Genomic DNA, 13,995 nt, shown 5'->3' with positions numbered 1-13,995 from the left:
GAGTTCAAGATTTAGATTGATTAGAGGATGACACGGTCTATGCCTCACATTGATCAATCTAGATGTCTAGGATAGAAGGACACTTGTCATTATTTTGTGAGTAGTCACAATTGGTAGTCACAAGGTGATGTCGGATCTCGACATTCTTGTAACTTGGGTAGTAATGATGTGTTGCTAGATACCGCTCATTACTTATGCTCCTAAATGGATTTAGGGCATTGCCAACGTTACAAGAACCTATAGGGTCACACACTTAGGACAATTAGGTGGAGATTAGGTTCATATGATGAACCAAGAGGATTAGATTCATTTGATGAATCAAATTGGATTAAGAGTAATCCTAATTGGGCTAACTTGAGTTCGACTCAAGTTGATTCATGTGTTAAATGAGTCTAATTTAGATTTTGACTCATTGAATCAATTTAATTTAATGAATTAGATTCATTATATTAAGTTGGCTCGAATCAAATGGTTGGATTAGATCCACCATGGTAGAGATTGAGTCAAGTTTGACTTGACTTGAGAAGGAAGACCAAAGGTCAATTTTGACTTGACCTTTTGCCACCTCATTGGTGAGTTGGCATTAGGTGGACTAATAATGATGTTCCACATCATCATGGGTGCCACCTCATGGAAGTGACAAAGCCACTCTCTTAATGGTTTCATATTAATTGCAATTAATACAATTAATGTGATTTTATGGTTTCATATTAATTGCAATTAATGCAATTAATGTGAATTTTGAAATGTGGCCGGCCACTTTGTTTTGGGTGAAGAAATTCATTTTTCATTCACTTGTGTGGATCTTCCTCCTTCTCCCTCTCAAGCTCTCCCTCTCCCTCTCCTCCCTTGGCCGAACCACATAGGTGCTAGCACACCTTGGTTTTTGGTCATCTCCATCTAGTGTGTCCGTGTGGCTACTTCTAGAGGACCGGCGCTTGACGGTCTTGAGATCCGGCATCATTTGGACGAGCGGGAACGCGAAGGGCATCGCATCAAAGGTATAAATGGTTTATCCTTATGTAGATCTACTGTAGATTAAAGTTTTCAAACTCGTACTCGTATTTTCGTTCGGTTTTACCTTGCACGAGATCCGTGGCTTGGGCGATTCGGGGTTTCCGCGACGCGAAAAGCGATTTTCGCGGCCCGAAAAACCCAACAAAAATAGAGTGTGATAGGAGAGAACATGATGAGAGAAGATGAGAGCGTGATGGGAGAGGATGAAGAGAGAGAAAATGTAATGGAAAAAGTGGAGAGAGAGTGTGATGAGAGAGATTGAGGAGAGAGAAAGTATGCTGAGAGAGAAAGTATGATGAGAGAGAAAGTGTGATGAAAAAAAGAGAACAGTGAGTGTGATGAGAGAGATTGAGGAGAGAGAAAGTATGATGAGGGAGAAAGTATGATGAAAGAGAAAGTGTGTTGAGGAAAAAAAAAGAGGGAGTGTGACAAGACAGATTGAGGAGAGAGAAAGTGTGATGAGAGCGAAAGTGTGATGAGAAAAAAAAAGGAAAAAGAGAGTGTGATGGGAGAGATTGAGGAGAGAGAAAGTATGATGAGAAAAAAAAGAAGGAAGAGAGTGTGATGAAAGAGATTGAGGAGAGAGAAAGTATGATGAGAGAGAAAGTGTAATGAGAAAAAAAAAAGAGGAAAGAGGGTGTGATAGGAGAGATTAAGGAGAGAGAAAGTGTGTGATAAAATGATGAGAGAGAAAATATGATGAGAGAGAACAAGAAGAGAGAAGTGATATGAAAGAAAAAATAAATAAATATATTTTGATATTTGATATTAAGGGAGAAAATTTTAGTTTTAGGTCAAGGGTATTTTTGGAATAAGGAAATATTTTGATTGATGAAAATAGGGTAATGACTCATTGAATGGGAGGTACATGGGAATGAGTGATTACCCAATTTCAAGGATTCATTTCCTTATTTACATTCCTATTCCTATAATCCAAACATTAACAATGGCAATCAATGATTCTCATTCCCATTCCTCACTCCTATTCCCCTAAACCAAACGCCCCCTTATAATTCTTAAACGTATTTTGGCATGTTGAAGTTATTCCTCTTTGATATAGAAAAAAATCTAGCCAATCCCTCCTATAAAACTGTTGCCTATTTGTCAGCATGGATCAAACATAGGAAAAAGCTGTAATTACTCATAGTGTTCTTCCAAAGAAATCAAAGAAGAACCACCGGACGTCGCTACTATCGGAAGCACAATCACGGGTAACCGGAAAGTGCTTCAAGGTTCACAAGTCAAATCTCCAGCCTCTCGGACATTCTCCTTTGCTCGACCAACACTGATCACCATCGTCTCACCCCTTATGCTCTTCCCCTCCTTTTTTTCATGGCTTAGACGCACCATTTATAAGAAGATTGAGGAAGACGAAGGGGAAAGGATGCTCCTTCGTCTCCTTGGCGTTTGCAGCAAAGAGAGACGTTTGCAGCAATGAGAGAAATGAAGGGGAAATAGTGCCCCTTCGTCTCCTGCAACGCCGAACATCTCCCACTCGTCCAAATCAATCCATAAGGTTATATGGTCACATAGACCATATCAGTTACATAGACTACGAGGTGATCATGTCATAATGCCAAAGCCAAATATTAATTGGTCACAAAGACAGATTAAGTCATATAGACTATTTGACAATTAGGTCACGAAGACCAGAGCAAAATTAATTAGTCATAAAAACCAAATAAGTCACATAGACTTTATGATGATCAAGTCAAGAAGACCAGAGCATTAATTAGTCACAAAGACCATATAAGAACATTTATTCTATACATTAGGGAAAATAGTTCGTGCGACAGCAAGTATACTGAGCATTTATTGCTAAGAAGATTGTTACACCTTACATAACTGCTCTTTAGAATGAATCAGAGACATCAATGACTTACCTTTATCCCAGATTAAATTATTTACATCATTATGAATATCTCTAATTCCTCATATTGACTATATGTCAAGAGCATGTTCAACATCTCCAATTAAATAAATTATTCACAATTATATTTTATGTACTGAACTAAAAATGTAACTAGTACCAGTGAATAAATGTCACAGATGTAAATCAATCTTAATCTTCCTTTTTAGCTAGAATATATTCATTTTAATCAGTCGCTTTCCTAGTTATGCTCCATAGACCGAATCATCCATAGTAAATAGGAAACATGCTAAAGTAGTAGACATTGATCAGAACTTCAAATAGACAGCTAAATAGTCACTTAGGGTAAGATTGAGATTAACTTATAATCTCAAGGGTCTCACATAGTAGAGAAGCAGGGATTCATTCTCCTACTACCCTTCTTGTCGTCATAGCACATGTGGTATGAATCACATGTTACAATGTTATTCTCTTTACTAAAAAGAGCGCATGTTTTTTCTAAAATTTAACATTGTGCAGATTTCGATCTAGACATACCTAATGTCTAATCCTGAATTCAACATATGAATTCCAATCTGGCCTTAAGCAGATTCAGTAAATGGTGGGTGCATTTACTCTGATCATTACATAAATGATCTCATCTTGACACAATTATCAAGGTGACCTTAACTTATGGGTATATCTCTATTCATAGCTACATAAGCTATCCCATAAGTAACGGTCTTACCTCTATTCGTACTTAACAAATAGAGATGATTGTCCATGTGAGTGGACCAATCTCAATATGCCAATATGCTTATCGAGACTTTTATTCGAATGTAACAAAGACATATACACTGATTAGATCATGATATTTTTCATTTATCAAAGTGTCTTTACAATAAGTTACATTCTTCGAAGTCCCAAAGACTTCACATATCCATGAATTGACTCTTTATTCAATGGCTTAGTAAAAGGATCAGTAAGCATATTTCATGTAGGGATATACTCAAGAATTATCTTTTTCTTGTCAACAATATCCCTTACAAAATTATACTTAATTTCTATATGCTTGCCTTTGTTGTGATATTTGGGATCCTTGGAAAAAGCTATTGTAGCTTGATTGTCACAGTACACTATAACAGGACTCCCACTGTCCTCAACAATCTTCAAATGCTTTAGAAACCTTCTTAGCTAGACAACCTCTTGCACAGTCGCTGCACAAGCCACATACTCAGCTTCCATTGTCGACAAGGCTACACAAGTCTGCTTCTTGCTGTTCCATGAGATGGTGCCACCATTCAGCAAGAAGACATAGCCAGATGTGGATTTTTTGTCATCAAGGTCCCCTGCCCAATCTGCATCTGTGTAGCCACTTAGGCTCATATTTGATCCTTGGAAACATAGGCAATAATCCGCTGTTCCTTTGAGATATCTGAATATCCTCTTCACCGCTTTCCAGTGTCTCGATCCTGGGTTTGATTGGAAACGACTAACTAAGCCAATAGCATAGCTTATATCAGGACAAGTACACAACATAGTGTACATTAAATTACCAATAGCACTGACATATGATTTTTTCTTCATTTCGGCTATTTCCTCAGGAGTCTTGGGATACATACTTTTGCTCAAAATAGTACCTTTTGTTGGGTGATACTTGGAATTTCGTTCTATTTTCCCTGTACAAAAATTTATACAAATACAGAACTTTTCCTAGCAACCCATGTGTTCTTTAAAAGTTAAACTTGGATTGCAAACAAAACTTAACATTATTAATCCAAGTTCAACTCATGTGTTCTTCAGAAGTTAAACCATATTACAGAAGTTGATTAAATATCTATTTCAAGGATTGACTTCCAGGTCGTTGGCGAGGCACTCGGCCTTCTTAGTTATGAGATCATCCACCACTTCCTAGATAAAGACTTTCAAAGAAATTGAATATTTAAACTCCTTACAGTAAACCCTAGGTTTAACTACAGAGAACTCAATTTAAGCGCAAAATCGATAGCCTCTTGTGTTGGTATTTCAGGATCCATACAAAGAAAAACTAAACTAGTTTCGCTGCGGAATAAAGAACTAGTTGTACCTTTTTCCGTAGACAAAGACCTCTTGATCTTCTGTTGTATTCCTCTCCTCCTCTTGGACATCGTGTGGGCGAGAATCTACCAAGACAAAACACCCGAACCTTTTCTTCTTCTCCTCCAAGCACTGCCGGCCACAGAGATTGAAGCAAGGTGCCGCCGACCTCAAGAGAAAGAAAACAATAGAAGAGGGCCGGCCACACAAGAGAATAAAAGAGAGAGAGCTTAGGTTATGTTTTTAGGGAGCACCTCCTCCTCTTTTATAATCTTTGCTAGCGGCTAAAAAGGAAAGTTTTAACAAAATTTCCCTTTTATTTGCTATTGTGGATGGTTACAAAAAAGGAAAGATTTTAACAAAATTAAAATATCTCTTTTAAACCATTGTAAATAGCTATAAAAGGAAAGATTATAACAAAACTTTGTTTTAACAAAATCTTCCTTTTATTCCTGTAATGATTAGTTACAAAAAAAGAAAGATTTTAACAAAATTAAAATCTTTCTTTTAAACCATTGTAGATAACTACAAAAAAAGGAAATATTTTAATAAAATTAAGATATCTCTTTTAATCCTTTGTAGAAAGTTATAAAAGGAAAGATTTTAACAAAATTTTGTTTTAAATAAAAACTTCCTTTTCTCTTCTATTATGGCCGGCCCCATGCTTGGGCACCAAGCATGGCTTGGCTAACCCACAACTTGGGCACCAAGCAAGGCTTGGTCGGCCCCTTGCTTGGGCACCAAGCAAGAATGTGGTCGTCCCCTCACTTGGGTAGGAAGAAAAAATCAAAACGGGTGAATGTGAGGCTTTATAGAGGCTACAACAAGGACCGAGAGGAGGAATTGGTTTTGGCCTCCTAATGAGCTTGAGCTTCCTGTGTTCGACCCGAACACCCAACTCAAGTTCATCAATAATAACTCATACCACTAAAGAGCTATTATTGAACTACCGCACCAATCCAATATTACATTATGGGCTCCTTCTTATCATGAGTACGTTAATCTCCCTGTGTTTAAGATATCGAATGTCCATTAATTAAATGAGTTACTGACAACTCACTTAATTAATATCTAGCTCCAAGAGTAGTACCACTCAACTTCATTGTCATGTCGGACTTGTTGGGATCTGACCGTGCCAAAGACGCAGAAACGCAGTGGAAAAAATTACTAGATCCTTTTATCCAGCAGATCCATGCGAAGGGAAGAAACATTTTCTATTCATAATCTATACTAAGCTACATGATAGGATTATACCTTTGTTGTGTGCCCTTCACAATCCTCACAGCAACCTTTTTCTTTGGATCTAGATCTCAGCGCGTTCAAGCGTCCGTGCCTCTATGGTATCCACACGAATAAGCCTTGTCTTTGCTTGTCTCACAAACAAAGCAAGATGGAGAAGAAAAACACACAAGGTTGTGCTAGCAACCTCAATGGTGTGTTCGGCCAAGATGAGGAAGGAGGAAGAAGAAGAATGCCAAGGGTCTCTTTTCTTTCACATCTCTTGAAAATCACTTCCAAAATGATTTATATAACCATCCCATGGTATACCAAGAGTCTCCACCCTTTCATCTTCTAATCCAATGGCTCAAAATCAACTATTCAATCCAATGGTTGAATTTTGACCATTCAACTTCCTTTGTGAACTCAAGTTCACCCAATATGAGTCTAACCCATTGATTCCCATGCAATTGAACTCAATCTAACAATTGGATCCCTTTGAGTCTAACTCAATGAGTCAAATTCGGATTACACTTAATCCAATGCATGATTCATCACATGAACCTATCTCCATATCAACTTGTTCTTTGTGTATGACCCTATAGGTTCTCGTAACGTTGGCAATGTACTCAAATCACTATTTGCGATACATAAACAATAAGTGGCATCTAGCAAGGCATCATTGCTACCCAAGTGACGAGAAAGTCGAGATCCGACCTAACCTGTCCGTGGCTTTCATCATGTATGACTTAGTCCTTCTATCCTTGATATCAAGATTGATCAATAAGGCATAGACCGTGTCATCCTCTTATCAATCTTTGTGTTTCTTGATCTCCAAGTAGACACACTTAATCAAATAAGCTCAATATCTCATATTGACTTATTTACGCATGGTCATGCTTTCTTGTGTCCTACTAATCAAGGGACCCACAGATATCACTTCCGTCATATAGAAGGGATAAATCCCATCTACATCACTCACATCCCTCCGCATAATTCATTGTATACCCAGTGATCGACTTTATAGTCCACCCTGTTATGGGTGGCGTTTGACGATACCAAAGTATACAACTCCTTATATAGGAAACCGTAGTGAATTCAGGTTTAAGGACTATTCATACCAATAGTCACATGAGAATGTTTATGACACTCATACGACGATCCATGAAACATTCTCATGGCCGGTCATTCAGTATATAGTCTCTAATATATACCCATGTGTCAACCTGATATCTCATATCCATGACTTGTGAGATCAAGTCATCCGTTGACCTACATGCTAGTCTCAACACATTAATATTATCCTTGTATATTAATGCTTGACTAGGAATAGTTAAGAGTAATGTTCTCTACAATATCTCATTATTAATTCAACCAATTGATATACTATAGATAAGAACCTACTACCCAAGGACATTATTATACTTATTCAATTGGCACTGAACTGAAATAAATATAATAACCACTTTTGCCTTTTATTAATAATGATATATGATACAAAAATGAGCCATTTACAATCATCTCATAATTGGTGCTAGGGCTAATACTAACAGAACAAAGTCCACCTGCAGGGTTTACATGACAATCCTTATGAGCTCCTCAAGGGGACATCATCAACCTAGATAACTAAGACACAGTTTCCTTCTATAATCAACAACTCACCATATAAATATCATCATTTCCCAACTTATCGGGCCTATTGATTTAACGAATAAATCTCACCCATTGATAAATTAAAGAAATAAATATTAAGTATATGTGTTTATTATTATATCGGGATAAAGAGTACGCACATCCAAAATAACAGAGGTTCTGTTCTTTTATGCAGTCAGTATAAAAGGAACAACCTCAAATGGTCCTGCTCAATACACACATAGTGTACTAGTGTAATTTTATAGTCAAAATAAACTAATACCAAATTACACTACAACCATTCCAATGGTTTATCCCAATCTATCTTGGTTGTGAGCTTCTATTTATAATTTATAAGGAACTGATAACATGATCTTCTGTGTGACACCATGTTATCTACAATAGCATTGCATACATTAGGCTTCCTACAGCCGAAGCATAAGGAGTTGCCTTCATGTCCTCTATTTCCTTTGATGTTTTAGGAGATATCTCTTTAGATAAAGGTACTCCATACCGAAAAAGTAGAAAACCTTTCTTGGAGTTTTGCATGCTAAAACGAGCTAGAATAGTATCGATGTATGAAGCTTGGGATAAGCACAACATTCTTTTCTTACGATCCCTTATTACTTTGATCCCAAGAATATGTCCACATTCTCCCAAATCCTTCATATCAAACTACTTGGACAACCTACCCTTACGTCTGACAACACTTTGACATTGTTGCCAATGAGCAAAATGTCATCTACATATATAGGACAAGAAATATCACAACGTTTTCATCACTCTTCTTGTATACACAAGACTCATCCGGACACTGAATAAATCTATAAGACTGGATCACTTCATTAAACAGGATGTTCCAAGATCTCGAAGCTTGCTTTATTCCATAAATAGACCGATTGAGCTTACATACAAGATGCTCTTTGCCCTTCGCAATGAATCCCTCTGGTTGCTTCATATAGATATTTTCTTCAAGACTTTCATTAAGAAAAGATGTCTTGACATCCATTTACCAAATCTCATAATCTATATGAGCGGTAATAGATAAAAGAATCTGGATAGACTTAAGCATGACTACTGGAGAAAAGGTTTCCTTATAATTGATTCCCTCTTTCTGAGTATACCCTTTTGCAACAAGCCTTGCTTTGAAGGTTTCCACCTTCCCGTCTGTCCCTTTTTTTTTTTATAGATCTATTTACATCCAATGACTTTTACACCATTTGGTGGTTCTACAAGCTCCCAGATCTGATTAGAGTACATAGATTCTATTTCAGAGTTCATTGCACTTTGCCAAGATGCTGCATCTTTATCTTGGAGTGCCTCATCATATGTCCAGGGATCAGGTTCATGTTCACTAGGGATCAAGTTTGATAATTCTTCCAAAAACATGGATCTATCAGGTTTCCTAACAACCCTCCCACTACGATGAGGCACTACTTGTAATTGTGCATCATTTGTGACACGTGTTGCAGTTTCTTGTGGTATCTCATCTTGTACCATTGGTACTAAAGTAGACGTGTCTTCTCTTATTTCCTCAAGAACAATTTTACTCATGGGCTTGTGATTCATTACATAGTCCTCGTCTAAAAATTGGGTATTGGTACTAACAATGACCTTTTGATCTTTAAGACTATAAAATAAACCACCTTTCGTTCCTTTAGGATAACTCACAAACAAGTGAACTTCTGTACGTGATTCTAACTTATCAGCGTCATCCCTTCAACACATGTGTTGGACTATCCCAAATCTGAATATGTTTCAGACTAGGCTTATGCTCATTCCATAATTATGTGGGAGTAGAGGTTACTGACTTAGAAGGTACCAAGTTCAGAATGTACACTGCCGTTTCCAGAGCATATCCCCAAAACGAATTTGGTAATTCTGAATAACTCATCATTGATCTAACCATTTTCATAAAAGTCCTATTCCTTCGTTCTACTATATTATTCTGTTGGGGTGTACCAGGTGCAAATAGTTGGGATTGAATTCTGGCCTCTGATAAGTAACTCCTAAACTCTCCTAAGAGGTACTCGCCACTACGATCAGACCGTAGTGTCTTGATACTTTTACCATGATATTTCTTCACATCAGCCTTGTATTCTTTGAACTTATCAAAGCACTCAGACTTACAACACATCAAGTAAATGTACCCATATCTCGAATAGTCGTGTATAAAAGAGACAAAATATTTGAAACCACCTCTTGCATGGATAGTCATAGGTCCACACAAATCAGAATGAACCAATTTCAACACATCTTTGGCTCTATACCCCTTGGCCTTAAAAGGTCTCTTGATCATTTTTCCTTCCAAGCAAGATTTGCAGGTTGGAAAATTTTCCACCACTAATGAATCCAAAAGTCCATCAGCTATTAACCTTTGAATCCTACTCAAGTTAATATGACCTAGCCTTAGATGCTAAAGATATGTTTGGTTCATTTCCGAAGGTTGCTTTCTTTTATTAGAATTAGAAGATGTGTTATTAATTTTCATTTATTGTATCATGGAAGTTATTGGATTTAGAGTATACAAATTACCAACCAACATACCAGAACAGATAACTATCCTATTTTTCTTGACAACTACTTTGTCATCAAAAGAAATAGAATATCCATCCATAAATAGTTTAGAAACTGAAATCAAGTTCTTTCTAAAATATGGTACGTAAAGATAATTTCTCAAAATCAATGTTTTATTTTTATCAAAAGATAAATAAACATCTCCCACTGCAACAGCCGCCACTTTTGTAGCATTTCTCATGTAGACGGTAATCTCCCCTTCATGTAGTCGTCGAGTTTCCTGGAACCCCTGCAATGAATTGCAGACATGATCAGTGGCTCCCGTATTTACACACCAGGTACTGGTAGATAACATCATTAAGCATGTTTCAACCACTAGAGAATAAGATATACCTTTATTGTTCTCCTTTCTGCGAGGACAGTCCACTTTCCAATGTCCAGACTGCTTGCATATGAAGTACTTGCCCTTCGACTTCTTCACTCCTGCATGCGGCCCAGTCCCTAGAGATCGATTCACTTTCTTTGCTGAGCCAACTTGTTTCTTTTTCTTCTTTCTACCTTTCAGCTTAGAAGCAGAAATATTTTCAGTAATGTGAATTTGAGAACTTTGATGAAATAGCCCTTCTGCTGCTTGAAGTTCTATCAGAAGTTCCGCCAATGAATAAACTCTTTAGTTCATGTTATAGTTCAGGCGGAACTACTCAAAACTTTTAGGCAGCGTTTCGAGAATGATATCGACCTGGGTTTCCCCATCAATTTCTGCTCCAAGGACTTCCATCTCATTCAAAAGAGCCATCATTTTGAGAATATGATCCCTTACGGGTGTTCTCTCAGTCATGGTGGTCGTCATCAAGTTTCTCATAGCCTCTTGCCTAGCAGCCCGATTCTGGTGTCCAAAGAATTCCTTGAGATTGCACATCATGTCATAAGCGGTAAGCATGTCTGATGTTGATGTTGTAGCACATTTGACATATAAGCCAAAATGTAACACCGCGCCATTTCATCTGCCTTGACCCATTTCTTATGATACTCAATCTCCTCTTCACTAGAATTGCTATTAGGCAGGCTTGGATAGATCTCAAAAAGTATGAACTTGTAACCTTCAGCAGCTAAGACAATGTCCAATTTTCGTTTCCAATTAATGTAATTGGGATTAGTAAGTTTGTTTTCTTTCAATATAACAACAAGAGGATTGAAAGCCATTTGAAATCCTAAGAATCATAAAATATTTGGTCAAAACTTTATAATTTAAAATAATATTGTTTTCTCAAACAATATCATTTAAATTCACCAACACCTCAAAACACCGTGAATTTTGTATGCCACGATAGTGTGGACGTATACAAATTCAAATATTTGTAAGAGGAGGTTTTACCCATTAATTTTATTATCTTGTCAACCTAACTTTATGACAAATAAAATTAATAGATGGTTTGTCTTCGGTCACACATATAATAGCAGTGGCGCCGTTAGGGAAGATACTATTAAATGCGCCTAAGTGTATACCAGTACTTGATACTTAGTCCATTAATTAGAATTGTGCCCCTTCAGATGGAGATATCACACAAACCTAAATAATTTCCTATAATCATCCATAGAGGAAGTTTGATCTAGTGATCCGCAAACAAGCTCATCTGAGTGGAGGAAAACACTTAAAGCCAACGCGCAATCTTGAATGCATCACTTATAAACTAGTAATGGAGACTGTGGAATTTATTTAAATAATTCCAACTGCGAGTCTTGCTTGGAAGGAAAAATGACCGAGAAGCTTTTTAAGACTAAGGGGTATAGAGACAAAGATGTGTTGGAACTGGTTCATTTTGATTTGTGTGGACCTTTGACTATCCAGGCAAGAGGTGGTTTCGAATATTTCGTCTCTTTTATAGACGACTATTCGAGATACAGGTACATTTACATGATGCGCCATAAGTCTGAGTGCTTTGATAAGTTCAAAAAGTACAAGGCTAATGTGGAGAAACATCATGGTAAAAGTATCAAGACACTACGGTGAGATCATAGTGGCAAGTACCTCTTAGGAGAGTTTAGGAGTCACTTATCAGAAGTTGGGATTCAATCTCAACTGACTGCACTTGGTACACCCCAATAGAATGGTGTGGCAGAACGAAGGTATAAGACTCTTATGGAAATGGTTAGATCAATGATAAGTTATTAAGAATTACCAAATTTGTTTTGGAAATATGCTCTGGAAACAGCAGTGTACATTCTGAATATGGTACCTTCTAAGTCAGTACCCTCTACTCCCATAGAATTGTGGAATGGGCGTAAGTTTAGTCTGAAGCATATTCAGATTTAGGGTAGTCCAGCATGTGTACTAAAGGGAAACACTGATAAGTTGAAATCACGTACAGAAGTTCGCTTGTTTGTGGGTAATCCTAGAGGAACGAAAGGTGATTTATTTTATAAGTCCTAAAGATCAGAAGGTCATTGATAGCACCAATGCCCAATTTTTAGAAGGGGACTATGTAATGAACCACAAGCCCATGAGTAAAATTATTCTTAAGGAAATAATAAAGGACACGTCAAATCTAGTACCAACAGTACAAGATGAGATACCACAAGAAACTGCAACACGTGTCATAAGTGATGCACAATTACAGACAGTGCCTCGTCGTAGTGGGAGGGTTGTTAGGCAACCTGAAAGATTCATGTTTTGGGAGAGTTTTTGGACTTGATACCTGGTGAACATGAACCTGATCCCCGTACATATGATGAAGCACTCCAAGATAAAGATGCAGCATCTTGGCAATGAATACAGAAATAGAATCTATATATTCTAATCAAGTATGGGAGCTTGTAGAATCACCAAATGGTGTAAAAGCTATTGGGTGCAAATAGGTCTACAAAAGGAAAAGAGGGACAGACGGGAAGGTGGAAACCTTCAAAGCAAGGCTTGTTGAAAAAGGGTATCGATTATGAGGAAACCTTTTCACTGGTAGTCATGCTTAAGTCTATCCAGATTCTTTTATCTATTGCTACTCATATGGATTATGAGGCTTGGAAAATGGATGTCAAGACAACTTTCCTTAATGGAAGTCTTGAAGAAAATATCCATATGATGCAACCAGATGGATTCATTGCAAAGGACAAAGAGCATCTTGTTTGTAAGCTCAAACAGTCCATTTACAGAACGAAGCAATCTTCGAGATCTTGGAATATCTGGTTTAATGAAGTTATCTAGTCTTATGGATTTATTCAGTGTCCGGATGAGTCTTGTGTATACAAGAAGTGTGACGAAAACGTGGTGGTATTTCTTGTACTATACGTAGATGATATTTTATTAGTTGGCAACAATATCAAAGTATTGTCAGAAGTAAGGGTATGGTTGTCCAAGCAATTCAATATGAAGGACTTGGGAGAATGCAGACATATGCTTGGGATCAAAGTAATAAGGGATCACAAGAAAAGAATGTTGTGCTTATCCTAAGCTTCATATATTCATACTATCCTAGCTCATTTTAGCATGCAAGACTCCATAAAAAGTTTTTCTATCTTTTGGGCATGGAGTATCTTTATCTAAAGAGATGTCTCTGAAGACATCAAAAGAGATAGAAGAAATGAAGGCAGTTCCTTATGCTTCAGCTGTAGGGAGCCTCATGTATGCTATGTTATGCACGAAACCAGATATCTATTTTATCGTGGGCATGGTTAACAGATATCAAAGTAAT

This window comes from Zingiber officinale, chromosome 6B, assembly GCF_018446385.1.
Source record: "Zingiber officinale cultivar Zhangliang chromosome 6B, Zo_v1.1, whole genome shotgun sequence".
Lineage (NCBI taxonomy): Eukaryota > Viridiplantae > Streptophyta > Magnoliopsida > Zingiberales > Zingiberaceae > Zingiber > Zingiber officinale.
This window is presented reverse-complemented; position numbering follows the sequence as displayed.